The sequence below is a fragment of the Panthera onca genome, chromosome A1, assembly GCF_046562875.1.
Source record: "Panthera onca isolate mPanOnc1 chromosome A1, mPanOnc1 haplotype 2, whole genome shotgun sequence".
Lineage (NCBI taxonomy): Eukaryota > Metazoa > Chordata > Mammalia > Carnivora > Felidae > Panthera > Panthera onca.
In genome coordinates this window covers 87,848,296-87,864,571 of record NC_138339.1, presented here as the reverse complement: position 1 = coordinate 87,864,571, position 16,276 = coordinate 87,848,296, and the positions used below count along the sequence as shown (strand labels likewise).

Below are 16,276 nucleotides of genomic sequence, written 5' to 3'. Positions count from 1 at the left end.
TTTGTTTGAGTTTATATAAGTTCTTTTATAAGTTCTTATACCTTCCAAATTTGAATAACTCTTTGTGTGGTTAAAAAGGAGAATTGAAATGAGAATGAAAAGTACTGGTCTCAAGTGGTAACTGAGCACATCTGCATGAAGTCTTTGCTTTCCTACTTACCACACAACTGACGGAAACATGGACTAGAGAAAAAAATGACCATTTAAAAAATAGTGTACATTGTATGTAGAATGCCTTGTATGTGAAGAATTAGGGTATGGTTTGAAATGGCATTTAAATTGCCCTTTAAATCATAATTAATTTTCTTTTAAATGAAGCTTTAAGAGAAAAAAATTTTGCTCCCATGAAATAAAAAGAGCCTGGGGAGAATATAGGAAGTTCAGGGTGGTCCATATAAAATAATGATCACTATAATGCAAAATGGGATCCATTTTTCATGGAACCTGTACAAAACTTGTTGATTGTCAAAAAAGAGTACTTCTCCCATAATAGAAAACTCACCTTTGTAGGAGGGAGTGTTTTTTTTTGATTGACTGAATTTTAGAGAGGCATCATGAATGAGAAAGAAGTGACGGAGGGAAGGAAGGAAGGAAGGAAGGAAGGAAGGAAGGAAGGAAGGAAGGAGTAATAAATTCTGGGATTTGGGACAGTGGAATGACCTAGGTTCAAATTCTGGCTTTATCATTAATATAATTAATTTTTTGAGTAAGTCATTTAAACGCCCTCAGTTTTGTTTCCTTCATATAAAAAGACAAGAAAACAATACATGTCTTACAGAGTTCCTATGAAAATGAAACGAGACTTTACAAATGAAATAACTTATGCCTGCCTCATGTAGTAGCTCAATCCTTTGTAAACTTCTCTCTTAAGGAGTTTAAAAATATTTTTTCCACACTTGCACAATTAAACTGAAATATTTTTCACTGAGTATGCTAATTTGTGCAAATTCTGTGGCCATACCTAACTGACTCAAAACACTAGTAGTATATAATCAAGTCATTAATAAAAGTTTCTTGCAAAATATATTCTATTCTGTATAGTTTGAATTTGGCAGTGTTTCTCCAGTGTGTTCCCCAGAAAGTTAGTCTCCTGAAATCACCTGTAATTTCATACTTTTGGCATATGCTACAGTCTGTCCTATTCCCCTTCTGAGAAGCCCTCCAGTTAAATAAGCTAATTTTATTTAAGCCTGTCCTTTTTCTACTTTATTTGGCCATGGAAGATCCTAGTATAACTGTTTCTGAGACAATGGTTTCTCCTTACCCTGTCTTTTCATAATTATGGGAGTGATTCACCTGATTCAATATATATTTACTAAGCATCAACCATGTACCAGGAACTGTCCCAAGACTAGGATATACAGCAACACACACCACAGATAATGCTTCTGCTCTCTTGGAGCTTATGTTCTAAAGTAGAGAAAAAGACAATTAACAAATAATATATGTTAGTTTGTGATGAATGCTGTGAAGGAAGGATAAGAATATATAGAGTTATGGGAGTAGGACATTATTTTATAGAGGATGGTCAATGAAACCTTCTCAGCTAGAGTCTGAGCACAGAACTTGAGGAAGTGATGGAGAAATCCACGTAGACATTTTGAGGGAGCATCTTTTAGACAAAGAAAAATATAATTGCAGTGAGGTAGAGTGCTTGGAATATTTGAGGAATATCCAGGGGTCTAGTATTAACTGAATCAGAATTCATAGGAGAATGACGGAAGATAAAAATCAAGAGAACTTGTGAGGTGGGTCTGAGGAGATGATTTGGGTCTTATATGCTATGGTTAATTAAGACTTTGGGTCTCATTCTGAGTGATTACAGAAGCTAATGGATAATTGTCAAAATTTTGACATGATTCAATTTATGTTTTGTAAAGATTGTTGAATACTGTATGGAGAATAGACTGAGAGTGCCATGGTTAGAAACACAGAGACTCATTCAGGATCCCATTGCAGTAGTATAGGTGACATATGATAGTGATTTCAACTACAGTGTTTGAAGAGTTAAGAAGTAGTTGGTTAAGAATATATGTTGAAGGTAGGGCTTATGGGATTTACTGATGGATTGAATGTGGAGTTGGAGAGAAAGAGAGGAGCCTATGATCACACTAAATTTTGTGGCATAAACAACTGAAATCATGGAGGTGCCATTTATTGAAATAACGAACACTAGGGCAAGTGTAGCTTTGGGGCATGGATGAGGAATCGAGAATTTGCATTTGGGCATGCTAAATTTGAGACGTCTTTCAGGCAGTCAAGAGAACATGTGTAGTAGGCATTGAATGCATATGGAGTTTAAGAGAGAGAATAGTGATAGTGATTAAAATTAGAGTCATTAACATACAGGTAAAATGTATGGCCATGGCGCTGGTCGAGATTACCTAGATGATACGTGTCAGTAGAGGATGGAAGCAGAGTGTTGAACACAGCCCTGGGACATACCAATAATTCAAGTTTAGAAAGATAAGTATGTACCTGTCAGAGAAGAGGAGAATGAAAGGCAAATGGTATCCTAAGAATCAAGTAAAACAAGTGTTTCAAAACAGTATTGACCATTGGCTTTGACAGCATGGAGACCATTGATGACATTAACAAAAGCAATTATAGTTTTAGGCCTATGTGTCAAGAAATAATGGAAAGGAAAGAAGTGGATTCAGGAAGCAGAGGCAACTTTTTAAAAAAGATTCATGTGAAGGGGACAAGTGAGGATATAGCTGGAGGGAGCTATGGTGTCAAGGTCTTTTTTGTTTTTATTTTTAAGTTGATAGCTATTGGGATGCCTGGCTGGCTCAGTCGGTTGAGTGTTCAACTCTTGATTTCGGCTCAGGTCATGATCTCACTGTTCACGGGTTCGAGCCCCACATCAGACTCTGTGTTGCTGATGCAGAGCCTGCTTGAGATTCTCTCACCCTCTCTTTCTCTGCCCCTTGTCTCCTCTCTCTCTCTCTCTTTCTCTCTCTCTCAAAAAAAAAAAAGTTGATAGCTATTCATACATAACTATTTGTGGGTGGGAAGAATTTGGCAGGTAGTGCAATACACTGATGATGCTGGGAAAAGAAGGGAAAATTGTACCTTAAACTAGTGAGAAACTCACTTTAAATAGGTGAGAAAGAATGATACAATGCAAAAATTGCTATGTATTAGATGGAATTAATATTCTCATTTAAGGTATGTATTTGATTGAGGGATGCATTCACTCATTTAATAAATATTTGGTACATGTCTAGTCTTAGGAACTTCTTCTAGGAATTGGGAATGTAGTAGTGATAACAGTTACAAATATCTGCATGTTATTTCTAGTGACATGTGAGAGAGTAAGGAAAATGAATACATAAATCATGTAATATATAAATCATGTATATTATATAAGGGACATTGATAAGTTCTAACTTAAAATACAGTTTGTGTAAATAAATTAATTTGCAGGCATATATTTTGTTATGACCATATTGTAATCTAATTTTTTGAGATGATCATATTATTTCAAAAGAAAAAATATTTCTGGTAAGCATGTGACAACCAAGAAAGTGCCCAGTCAATATTCATTGCCTAGATGACTTGTACTTACAACTGGCCTTGTTTGTCCTAGATTTCCTAATATCACAGAACACTGCTGGAATCTCAGAGAGAAACGGAAGCCTTATAGTTTTTGAGTTCAGGGTTGAAATAAAAGAAGAATCTGTGAAAAGTAGGAACAGTTGAGGTGACCTGTGAATAGACTTCCAAAATAGCAAATATGAACTTTCAGCCTCACTAGCTGTTTTCAGTTTTGTTTTTCTTCACTTCTTAATATATAAAAAATTTGTTTGAATTAAAAATGAAAATAACATATGTGTACATTAGTGAGGTCAGAATACCCAGCAAAATCTAGGAAAGTTGAGCATCCTGCGTATTGGAACAGAAATACCTTTAAGTCAGGGGCCAAAAATCTTGGAACTTGTACCCAACTCTGCTATTATCTATGTGTTTGGCATTTCACAGATTCTTAAATTGGCACAGATTCTCTTAAATTCATTGAGTATAAACTTTCCTATCTATGTAGGAAAGTTATCCTAGTGTATCCTATAGTGTATCCTATCTATGTACCTGCCTTATTAACTGAAAAGGCTGTTAAGTTCTCTTAACCACAGAGACCAGTATGTTGAAAAATATATACATTGAAAAATATATGTGGAAACTGAGGTCAAGCAACTTGTCTAAGATCACATAGCACATACATTAAGACAGATGTTGAACCCAGGCTTCTCTGATTCTCTAAGCGGTTATCATGTTCTGCAGTATGCAACAAGCATGGGCATTCAAGTGAGATCAAGAGGCCATGACAAGTCTTAGAAACACCTTGCGTTCTCATGTTCGCTTTCTCATTCACTGTTGGTTGGTTTCAGAAGAGAGGTAAAAAACATCTCTTCAAACAATTTAACCATGTGGCCTATGGAAACTGTCTTGCTTTGAATTGCTTCATTCACCTGCTTTGTAGGCCACATACAACAGGGGACTAACGTCCAGTGGTTGATTACCAACTTCATGTAAGCTAACTGGAAAAAGCATGGTTTTTATACTCTTTTCCTGTTATGCGGACGTCTATGAGTTAGGCAGGGTATAAGTTAGGGCATCATGGTGCACATAAAGTTTGCAATATGCATTTACAAATTAGTTTGCTGCCAAAGTCACTTATATTTGTAACACATCTCATGCTCTTCTGCTCAGCGGCAATGTTACAGATGAACTTGAGAGACAGAAGTAGTATTTTTATGCAAATATGCCATAAAATATCTTTGCTAAATAAGCAATTCCTTCTGTAGCAAGGTTTATTTGCAGTGATATAATTTAGAAGTGTCCCCGATGACAACCTTTTGAGCCATATTAGTTAAATGCTAGAACATCTACAGTGTTAAATCCACAGCAATATATTATAATGGGAAAAAATGCCTGAGCAGCAGGGAGCCTTTAATACAGAACTCCATAGGCCACTTAAATAGTGTAATCTGGCTTTCAAGTGAAGCATTCTAAAGAATCTCTATGAACCTTGCTTTGGGGTTTCAGAGAATCGGAATGATATTGAGGACAAAGCTCTGTTCTGGATCTACCTGTCACTGAAACGCTCATGCTGCTCTTCTACAAAGCCAGGTGGGATCATTTTTCTAGGAAACATCAATTACTTCTGCTTTTGCTCAGAAATGGCACAGTTATTTTTAGATATATTTTCCACAAGTCTACAAAGTATTACAATTGCCATAACATATTGGGTAGTATCATAATGGTGTAAGGATCCCTGAGCAAAATATGCCTCCCCATGATATTGCCTAACTTATCTTTGAAAAATAGCAGGATTACATATTTTATAACTCCCTGTACAACTAGCGAGGTGTCAACGTGGATGGCAAATGAATGAGTTAGAGTTTTACAGATTTCCAATATACTTGAATTCACAGATATTTTTTCTCTGAGGGTCAGTTTGTGAAATTTATGGTTTGAAATAGCGTTATTTGAATAAAATGAACCAGGTTCTCCTAGGGGCTAATCAAATCCTAGATAGTAAATGAGCTACCTTTGGAGGTTGCATTAACACAGCAGTGGCTTAATAAATTATACTCTGCTGATTTGACTTCCACTGGTATTTAATTTATAACTGGAGATGATCCTGGTATATAGAGAATCTAGCTAATCATGAACTAGTTTCTTGTAGTGATGAAGCGCATATATCCAGCCAAGATGTTTGAAATAGAGTTTTGTAAAAAATATAAACAAATGGAGTCTTGTGAGGGTAAACTTCTTGACTGAAGAATTAATACGTAAATCATGACTTTTTTCTCTTTCTTGGAATCTCTTCAATTTATCTTCCATGATAATATCTATGATATACAGAAAATGAATTGTTGTGTCATTATAGTCTCTTAAGGAAAAATTTCCCCAGTTGTTCCCTAAGCTGTCTTCAACCTACTGGGTACAATTTCAAACTAGATATTATACAATGGAAGTAAAGCACTTCAGTCTTTTATTTAAATAAAAAGTTTGAAAGTTCATCTGTCCATCTATACATCCAGTCATCCATCAATCTGTTCCTCAGTTTATTGTTTTATTCTTTGAATCAACAAAGAATTGTCACTTTAATATGTTTGTAGTTTCCGAGACTTTGAAAAAAATCAAACCAAAAGAGATATCGACCATTAAAAAAACTACTAAATCTCATCTTAGCAGAGATATTTGCTGGTAATAACTTGCCTCAGTCAGCTAGGCTTTGTCAGTTCTCTCTGCTGCGTGTCTAGCTAAGGTGGGCATTGGATTAAACTGTTCTAAAGATTGTTGTTGGCAAGCTCATGTAGGTAATCTACTTCCATATTGTGAATGGAATATACTCTATCTAACCTTTGGATAAACAGAAGATTTTGGTTTCCAATCCCGTCAGTGTTATAGCTGTTAAGGATACATGTATCATCTCTTTCTGAAAACTGTAGAATTTATGTTCAGAATTCAGCGCCAACAAACAAGGATGGAGTTCTCATGTCAAACTGAAAATATCACTTATACATTTTGGCAGGGAGATGGTGACATTTAAGTCACTTTTTATTAGTCTTTTTAGTAGGGCCTTCTAACCTTTATCCCTAACTCAATCTGACCCTTTTGGTGTCTCAATTTTTTTTTTATTAAAAAAATTTTTTTTAACGTTTATTCATTTTTGACAGTCAGAGAGAGACAAAGCATGAGCAGGGAAGGGGCAGAGAGAGAGGGAGGCACAGAATCCAAAGCAGGCTCCAGGCTCTGAGCTGTCAGCACAGAGTGCAACACGGGGCTTGAACTCACAAACTGCGAGATCATGACCTATGCCGAAGTCAGATGCTCAACTGATTGAGCCACCCAGGCACCCCAATGGTGTTTCCATTTTTAATAGGAAAAGCCACTGTAATAAATGCAAAAGTAATTTTAATTCTCCAAATTAAGTTGTGAAATGTATTTAATTAAGTGTATAGATGCAATTTACTAAATCAATTCAATTATTTTCTTCAGTTCACTGAGTGGGGGATATGAAAGTCTTTTTAGTTTTATTTAAGTGCAGAAGGATACCTGAGTCAAAGGTCTAATCCGAGATTCTAAAGATTGTGCCAGGAGAAAGCAAATGTTGATTCCAATTGCTCTTTAATTTCAGGACACAGTTTTCCTTTCAGCTGATGTGAGACAGCTCATGTTCACTAATGGGTCTGGCCTAGACCCTTCGAGAGATGTTTATTATCATTGTCTGGACTTAGGAAATGATTCAAGACACTTGATTTCAAAGCCCCATCAAGTTCTCATGCTGCAGAGTAACATCTGATCATTTGATGTGTCACCTCAGCCAAAGGACAGACATGGCGGGGAAAAAAAAAAAAAGATTTTATCTTATCTACCCCCATGCAATATGTGAACTTTAACTTCAAGAGTACATTTTTTTCTCTATGCTCCCATTCTGAATTGTGTTCCTTCAATATGAAGGAGCCTTACAAAAGCTTTTAAATTCTGAGGTGATCTGAGGGGGAAATATTCCTTAATCTGAAAATTGGTTGAACAGATACTGAATGAGAATCATGAAAGTGTTTTGGATATGTTATATGTTTTTTATTAAGAGAAATTGTGCAGAGATGTACATGTTACAAGCCAGCTGGTGTAGTGTGGAATAGTGTGGCATTCTGTGTTCGGCATGGATCTTCATGTGTCAGTTTATGGCAAAACTCCAGGGTATCCACCAAAGATATTTAACAATTCACTGCTTCTGGAGGCCAAATAATTTTCCAGAGGATTAATACCTCAAACATCTTAAATTGGTGACTTGGGCTATTTAGAGATGCAGATTTTGTTTCTTTTAGCTGTTGATTTTCAAAGGCATGTTCTTTCTGGCTCTGGATAATTCTCCAATAACAAGGAAGACTAACATGTATGGAAGGCTTATGGAAGACTTACACATAATCTTTACAAAGTTGGACCATTTAGAAACATGATCATTTGCATTTTTTCTTTTTTGAAAGCTTAACCCTAAATTATTGTTCATCAGAGAAAAAGGCTTTGGGATTTATAATTTTTTTTCTTTTCCTTGAAAACTGAAACACACTCTTGTTTTTAGCATATAGCTTCTAAGGTAATGAGGAACACACCAGTACATTAAAGCAAATGTGTGTCAAATCCCCAGGGAAAACAGATGTCATGCGTGCAGTATTTCCTCCAGACATCTGAAATCCAACATTATTGTTCTTTCAATCTGCTTTCTAAGTAAATGAAACAATGGGGAGTATACATAAATCCTTCTATATTAGAATTTAAGAAATATTTCAACTGGAGAAGTTCAAAGTTTGCATTTGATAAATAAAGATATAAAGAGCTTAAAATTAGGGAACCCAGAACTGGAAATATGTATATTCCCACTGGTTTATTCCACAACTGTACATTTTCCACTGATTTTCATAATCTGTGATAATGTATAAACCTGAAACTCATCTCTAAGTAAAATCCATAATTTTCTGAACATTTTCAGCATTATGCTTAAATGTCAGAGATCATAAACTTAAGGTGGTTTTCCCAATTTTAGGTAAGATTTATTAGTTGTTATAAATAAAAAAGACTTGGCAGTCAGCAATAAATTTGGACCTTTGTAAAATACATACTTAAAATCATTTATACTGCCTTAACAAAAGTGTGTGCATGTCTGTGGTGTGTGTGTGTGTGTGTGTATGTGTCTGTGGAGGTGTTGAGTGCTTTTCTGTGTGTATTGGGTAGAAAAAAATATATAAATGATCATATGAAGGTAGATTCACATCGCCTCTAGCCTCATTGACTTTAGACATTGAAAACCCTTAACATGTAGGTCCACCTCTGTGCAGTTTTGAGCTAAAGAGAACTAACACTGGAAGAGAAACATGAGCTACATCTTTGCCAGTGGGGGGACTTGGCACTAGCCTTCTTGTTCTGAGTCATTCTCATGCTTGGACTGGGCTGGCCGGGAGCAATCCACTGCCTACCAAACTGCAGCCAGATCTCCTGATCTAATAGTGTCCTTTTCATGACTATGCTTACTTTTCCGGTGTCATTCAGGTCTATTTGCAGGAATAGGGTTTTGCCACAAACCCCAGGCCTCTTGGCCAAATGCTTACCTGCTGGATAACTCTTGCCATTTCTCTACAAGTCTCTCCTGCAAAACATAAACTATGGCATGCTTCCCAACTACATAGACTCCTGTACACGAACACTAGTCAGGATTACTTCTGAGATTGTGATGTTCTCTTAAGCAAAACATTTTGGTTCCTTGAGGACTGAATCTACAGCTGAATTAGTTTTCCTAGGCTTGGCTCAACACGATTCCAGTTTACTCCATTTTTCATGTTAGCCCACCATTGAGATCCCAGCATGCCAGGCTACACAGGTGTGACAAAGACCACATTAAATAAGAAAGTTTGCAAACATTTTGCTTCCAAAGCAAGATTATGGGTGGGGTTATATTGATCATTATTCTTTTCTGAAGCTGTCATTCTGTATGTAGAGTTTAGCTGAGATGTACTATTCAGAAAGCCATTTGATATTGAACGTATGATCTTCACTATTTGGGCACTGACAAGATCACATAATGGGCGAGGAGCAGGTGTTTTTCCAGCAGCAGGAAAGAAAGCAAATTGTTAAGTATTTCATGATACCACATCTCTAATTAAAAACAGCAGAGATTTTTAACAAGTTTTTACTATTTTTCTCTCTCAAGATAAGTCAGGTGTTCTCTAAAATGCCTAGGCTTGCATGTCTTCTACATATCTCTTATCTGGCCAAAGACCAATTAGATAACTAATTATTTTTCATTATTAACCTGATTACATTGTAGCAGAATCACTTATATTTTAAGGTGCTAATAATGCTTAGTACTTATAAATGATTCATTTTTGTTTTGGATATATATGAAAGAAGGAATCATTGGAATGCTACAAAGTTATTTCCTTTTTTAAAAAAATAAAATTATTTCCTTTTAATGTAAGTTGCTAGTAATCAGCACATTTATTTAAATGGAAACATATCTTTCATTGTAGACGTTTATGACATCTTATGTTATATGTAAAATTGAAAGCCCAGCAAAAGTAAAAAAAGCATATCCTATGATGTTATAAGTGAAAGTTACTTCCTGAAACCCATTTATATGGGTCCTTTACACAAAAAAAAACACTAGAAAATCTAGTTTGAGGGATAATACTTATATTTGAAACTGACCACCTTTTTGAGGAGCTGAAGCTATAAAATTATCCTTCTAATTTAGGGTCATGTATTTGATACCTCTGATGAAGTCTGTTGGTCAATGCTCAATAAACTTGAGCCCTCAAATTTCCTATCCAATGAGCATTGAAAATAGGTAATTTAATAATTTTTTCTGCAGAAGTTTTCATTATTTATCACTAATTCTGGAGAGTGGGAGTATGTGCTCTGTGAAAGCAATGTGCTCTTTTTAAGTGTGGACAAATTTGACTCAGGTAAAATATAAGCCTAGAAGAGCAATTCCCTATAATTTAAATGGTGACCTTTGCTTGAAAAGTCTCAAGACATGTAAGTTTTAGCTTCTTTTTATAATAATTCAATATTGGAATTTTATCGTAACTTCGTGTGTGTTCCTGTCACTGACTGATGCTGGGGATCTGTCTTATTGCAGAGAGGTGCAATTTATGGAGTTTTCTCGTACACTGGTAGTTTTGAATTGTTACTAATCATTTATGAATTTCATCTTTCTTTAACTTATGTGTACACTCTGTTCCTCTCTATATGTTATGTTGCCAGTGTAACATGTAGAGAATGTAATGTATGAGTTGGCATTATCATTGTGACAATTCTCTACAATGATGGTGCGAGTGATTTTTATATTCTAGAAGAATCAGATCAGAAGAGGTGAATTTATTTCATCAAAGCCATAGAATTCCATTCTCCTGAGTGTTCACCTCCTCCTTATTGCCCATCCACAGGCACCAGAAGTTGAATGGGCTTAAGCAAAGTGGAGAGGAAGGTGGGAAGAGTGCCCTCCCATTATCCAGTTCTTTTTTTCTTTGCTGTGAATTCTAGTTCTACTCAGTTTTCTATAGTTTTTTTATACAGAAATGATATTCTGTTTTATTTTACTTTTTGTTATTGTCAATGCTGCTTATATTAATTCTTCTCTGAAGGATACACTAGACATACAGAATGGAACACAATGGAACCTCCCTTAATTTTCTCTGAGGTTGCTGTGTTTGTACACTTGACTGAGGAATCCTTTCTAAGAGGCTTTTGTGTAGAGAGGGGGCTGGCATAAGGAGTGGGGAGAGCTAAAACAGAATCAAACTCCCTGTTTTCTTTTTTTCTCTGTTGCTTTTCCACCTAGATGATCTTTCCTGCCTGGGTTATATCTGCAGAGCAGCTGACACTCATTCTTATAGATGTGTTTATGTTTGAGATTGGATGTAGTGGAGGATGGAAGGATATAAAATGAGAGAAGGTGAGTGAAAGGGGGAAAGTTTTATATGTGGATTGTTAGAATGCTGTCATGCTAGCTTTTTTTACTTGGATTTACTGAATTTTCCAGTCAGAGAGTGTATCAAAAGAAGCAGTTTAGCAATTTAATCTACAGAACTATTTCTACTTTTTTTTCCCTCTCTTCCTCCTTCCTCCCTTTCTTTCTCCCTTCCTTCCTTCCTTCCTTCCTTCCTTCCTTCCTTCCTTCCTTCCTTCTTCTTCCCTCTCTTTCTTTCTTTCTTTCTTTCTTTCTTTCTTTCTTTCTTTCTTTCTTTCCTCTAGATTGAGTAAAAAACCTTATAGCCTAGAACAAGAACATAAAGATACTTATGTTGAGGACTGGTGGTTCCCAGTCTCTTTACTCAGGCAGTATCTACATAAAGCCAGTGAATTAGCTATATAATTTGGTTGCTTTTCTTTGCTGTTATTTAAACAGTGCAGAAAGCGTCCTATGTAATTGTGGATCTTATATGTGAAAAACTTATAGACATTTCAAAAGAGACTCTTCCTGAAAGCATGTTGTCCTCTAAAATGAGACAAAAAAGGTACCCTAATAACAAGTTGCAGAGCATATATTTTTTTCATATTTATTCAATTAAATTTGGGTGGGGGGAATCATTTAATTTAACAACAAAATTAGGCATAAAAATAAAGAGGATTGTAGACAGAATAGGTGTTTGGAATTTGATGGTGACTTCAAAAGCCAGAAATCTTGGAAATTTGATTTTTAATTTGTTCAACATATTATCCCTTTGATTTAATGTGTCAATGCTTTGCATTATTTTCACTAAATAGTTTAGCATGGTTTTATGGTATAATTTAATAAATACTTCTATTACAAGTTCTCATTCCCAAAGTCATCTTTCTCATTAGTATGGTTGTACACCTGTAAAAAGGTCTTGTGATCATCTACTCTTTAGGAAAGGTTTTGTTTTCAGACTATTGGCTGCTTACCTAGGAACTATCCAGTCTTGTTGATATCCTAGCAAAACACACCCTGTTGGGTCTTATTGCTTAAATATTCCCACTTCTAAAATTACCACCACACCACTGGGGGTGAATGAATACACGATTACAATTTCAATTTGACAGCTTTAAAGGAAATGGCATAGGGATTTAATTAGACCCTCTCCATGTGCTTCATTGATTCTCAGATGGGTTTTCATTCTAGCATAAGCAGATGTGAATTCTAACATAGAAGTTAGATTTTCTTGCACCTTGCTTGGGTTATTCAAACCAATAAAACAGCCAACAGTTAGTTGCTTGAATATACAAAATCCAAAAGCAAAGTGGTTTGGGAATGCTGAGAGATAGCTGCATCCTTCGTTTTCTTTCCCTTATGAAATAGATTGAAGTCATCAGGAAAATAATGATTTTTATGGCTCTTGATCTCATGCTATATGATGAAGAGGGAAATTAGGCTACAGTGAAATATTTTCATTTGGGGCAATAACGGAAATTTCCCAACATTATTAGAAGAGAAATATTATAGTTATTTCTTTTTCTGAGCTAAACAAAATGCCCAACTGAGACAGATATGAAAGCTATTGTTAAAATTAGTTACTGGAGATTCTAAGAGGGAAACAGTGTAATCTCTTCAAGATTTTTTTTTTTGAAACATATTTTTTCTTAAAATGAAGATAATATGCATGTTTATTTTAGAATTCTGGAAATCTGAGTGTTTCAACAGATACACTGTTCAATTTTCTAAAATGTGGGTTTGGACATGAATTGGCAGTAGCAAGAAAATAATTGAAGTTGTCCACGGATGTCTGAGATGACACACCGCCTCCAGCCATCTCATTGGCCACGCAGTCGAGAGCGCCATCATAGCCTCCATGGTTGATCTTGAAAAATATAATTAGGTAACTGTCTAGTTTTCTGAAGTCATCAGGCAGTCCACACCAGAGCCTGCACAATGGCCTGCATCCTTCCAGCCTCCAACTTTGTGTTTTATCTTCCTCACATGAGCCCCATTATCATTTTTCTGCCTTTCTGAACCTCCTCTGCATCAACCTTTCTTCCCCCTTTCCTCTAACCTCACTATGTTAGGGAATTCTGGGTCCTGTCAAACTCTAGGCTACTAACAACTGAGTATATAATTTCTCATCTGTGATGCCCCTTGGAGTTTGTCCATCAGTTTTATTCCTGGAGGGAAACCTAGTGAGAAAGTGGTATCATTTGTTTTTCTGTAGGAAAAAGGAAGAGGAGAGAGAAAATTATCAGGCAGATGTATACAGACTAGCAAGTTAAACTTGTATGTATATGTCACATTTAGTTAAATAGTTATAGGGCCAGGACAGAGAATTAGCCAGGCCTGATGACAAGTATCACCCATTTCCTGTGTTGCTTGAGAAATCTCTCATAGGGAAGGTGTGTTAGGTTAATTCCCCTATGCATCTGTCCATTTCTTGGGCATAATTTATGATGAAGCATGTGGTGTCATGAAGAAAGAGTGGACAAGGAGTTAGGAAATTTGTATTCCAGTCCTGACCTTGCACTGACCAGCATGTGACATTATCTTCCTCCTCTGTAAATTTAGAGAATGACATGAAATTTATTACACAAGACTTCCAATTCTTAAAATGATATATGATTCTAACTTATTAAAGACTTCCTTGACTGCTTAAATACTGTATTTTAATATAAGAATTCCCAGGGCTAAATGGGTAAGGGGCACTGAGGAATCTACTCCTGAAATCATTGTTGCACTATATGCTAACTAATTTGGATGTGTATTTAAAAAAACAAACAAACTCCCAGGTCTGCTACAAAAACCATATAGACATTGTTTATATTTGCAATGGTCAGAGGTATACAGAGAACAACTTGAATTACTGTGGTAGAATTGATCTCTACTTCTGCAAAACTCTTCTGACACTTGGGTTTAATTTTCAGGTTCTGGCAAAACTGCCCAGAAACACAGTTTTCTGTCATGTTCAGGGAGGAAGAGATAGTCTCTTTTCCCCTGAAAAAAAAAAAAAGTATTTTGTTGGAAAACAGAAGGACTGGGTTCTACCCATGGTTCTGCCACTAAGTAAGTAGGCAACCTTAGGCAAAGCAAATGACTCTCTTCTTTGGACTTCATTTTTCTTGTCTGTAAAATGAGCCAGATATTCTAGGTAATCTTTAAGACTCCTTGTATTGTCAGAATGCTCAATTACAGTCCCAGTTAGAATCACTTGATTGACTCATGAGTTAAGAAAAAGGTTTAGGTTGGAAGCCTCCCCTTAATGTGTCAAAACAGGTCAAATTACAACTTTTCAGTGAAAAAAAATTTCTTTTGCTATCACCACTGTTAACCACATGTAATCATTTATCTTTCACAAAAACAGTAATTGTCATATTGCAGATATGGTTTTAAGGTCTCTAATGTGCTTTGAATTACTTGGAACACCACTCCGCCCCACCCCCCCGACACACCACACACACAGTGTTCTTATAAATAACAAGTAAATTCTCTCCCCCACAAGGATACTAAATTTAGTCTGGAGAAGCATTCCACATGCTTTTAAACATAGAACTAGTGTCTAATAGCTAAGATCACTACCATGGTACAGAATTTTTCCTTCTCTCTTTTTCTTCATTTAAGTTTTATAATATCAGGGCAACTATTAGTCCTATCATAAACTTTTACTCTTCTTATGTTTGACCCTGCATTTATTTGTTGGATAGGTAAATAAGAACCACTGATCATTAAGGTTCACTATTGATTACTAAAGTTTGCAAAAAGGAAAAAAAAAAAAGAAATATTACCATATGAAAAGTATACCTTGATTAAAAGTTACTTCCTGACTTTGGAAACCATAATTGTGAGAAATGGGTAGCTTGAGTCAAGGAAATAGAATCAGTTGCTCATGTAGGGAGTAGGCATATTTGAAATATTATCCAGAACTCCCTGACTTTTCTGGGAAGCTCCTTCTAGTGGATCTTCCTTTTGAGCCTTGCCTGTCCCAGACACCAACATGCAGCACTATATCATATGTAATGTCTTGGAATTTATATCCTGAGCTTCAGTGATGAGTCTTTCTGTTTAAATACATTGCTGTGATCCTACCTCTGAAAACTGCTGGTGGAAATATTGAAACAATCATTCAGTTTCCCATGTTGCAGATGCCTAGATCTTATTGCATTGTGCCAACAAGCTGCTTCTTTCCTACAAGAAGTGAAACCAGAGCTCTAGGGCCAGGTCAAAAAATTATTGGCTGGCAAAAACCAAACTAGGAAAAATCATGATGTTGCCAATTCACTGACAGAAACTTACTGGTCTACTATTGGGGAAAATTAGGTGATAATGTTGTGAGTATAAAATTAAACTTTGTAATGTATATCATCTTGATTAAAATGACCAGATAGAAAAATTAAATATATTTGTGCCATAAGGACCAGACTATAGATTTGAATTCAAGCTCTGGACAGTTTGGAAGTAATATTGTAAATCTGTAAACTACAAGACTAGCTTAATCTTACACTTGGTGGGGATTGTTCAATTTGCTAACCAATAGCTTTATTTTTTATCATAGGTAAATTGTCCTATGATTTCAAGATACAAGCTGGGGGAGTTTTGTTTTTCTGCTTTATTTAAATGATACAAAAATTACATTTACAACCTACCTAGATATATGAAAAATTTCTGTAATTTTTTTTCTGAATTTCAGATGTCAGTTTAACCTTCGTGGGCTTCTAAAATGGATTATCATCTAATAGGAACAGATTACATTTTTTACTGTGGGGGGAGAGGCATATTTCTGGGTAGTAGGTACACAACATCTCGTGTTTCCTCACCCCTACTTTA

At 35.7% G+C, this 16,276-nt stretch overlaps 1 long non-coding RNA gene across 1 annotated transcript in view; it reads left to right on the top strand.

Moving 5' to 3' along the window:
- Positions 1-16,276, top strand: part of LOC132681190 (uncharacterized) — a 121,519-nt gene that overhangs the window by 83,492 nt on the left and 21,751 nt on the right. Inside the window, exon 4 of the long non-coding RNA XR_013556123.2 lies at positions 11,351-11,464. This is a non-coding gene — a long non-coding RNA (uncharacterized LOC132681190). The remainder of the gene's footprint in view (positions 1-11,350; positions 11,465-16,276) is intronic.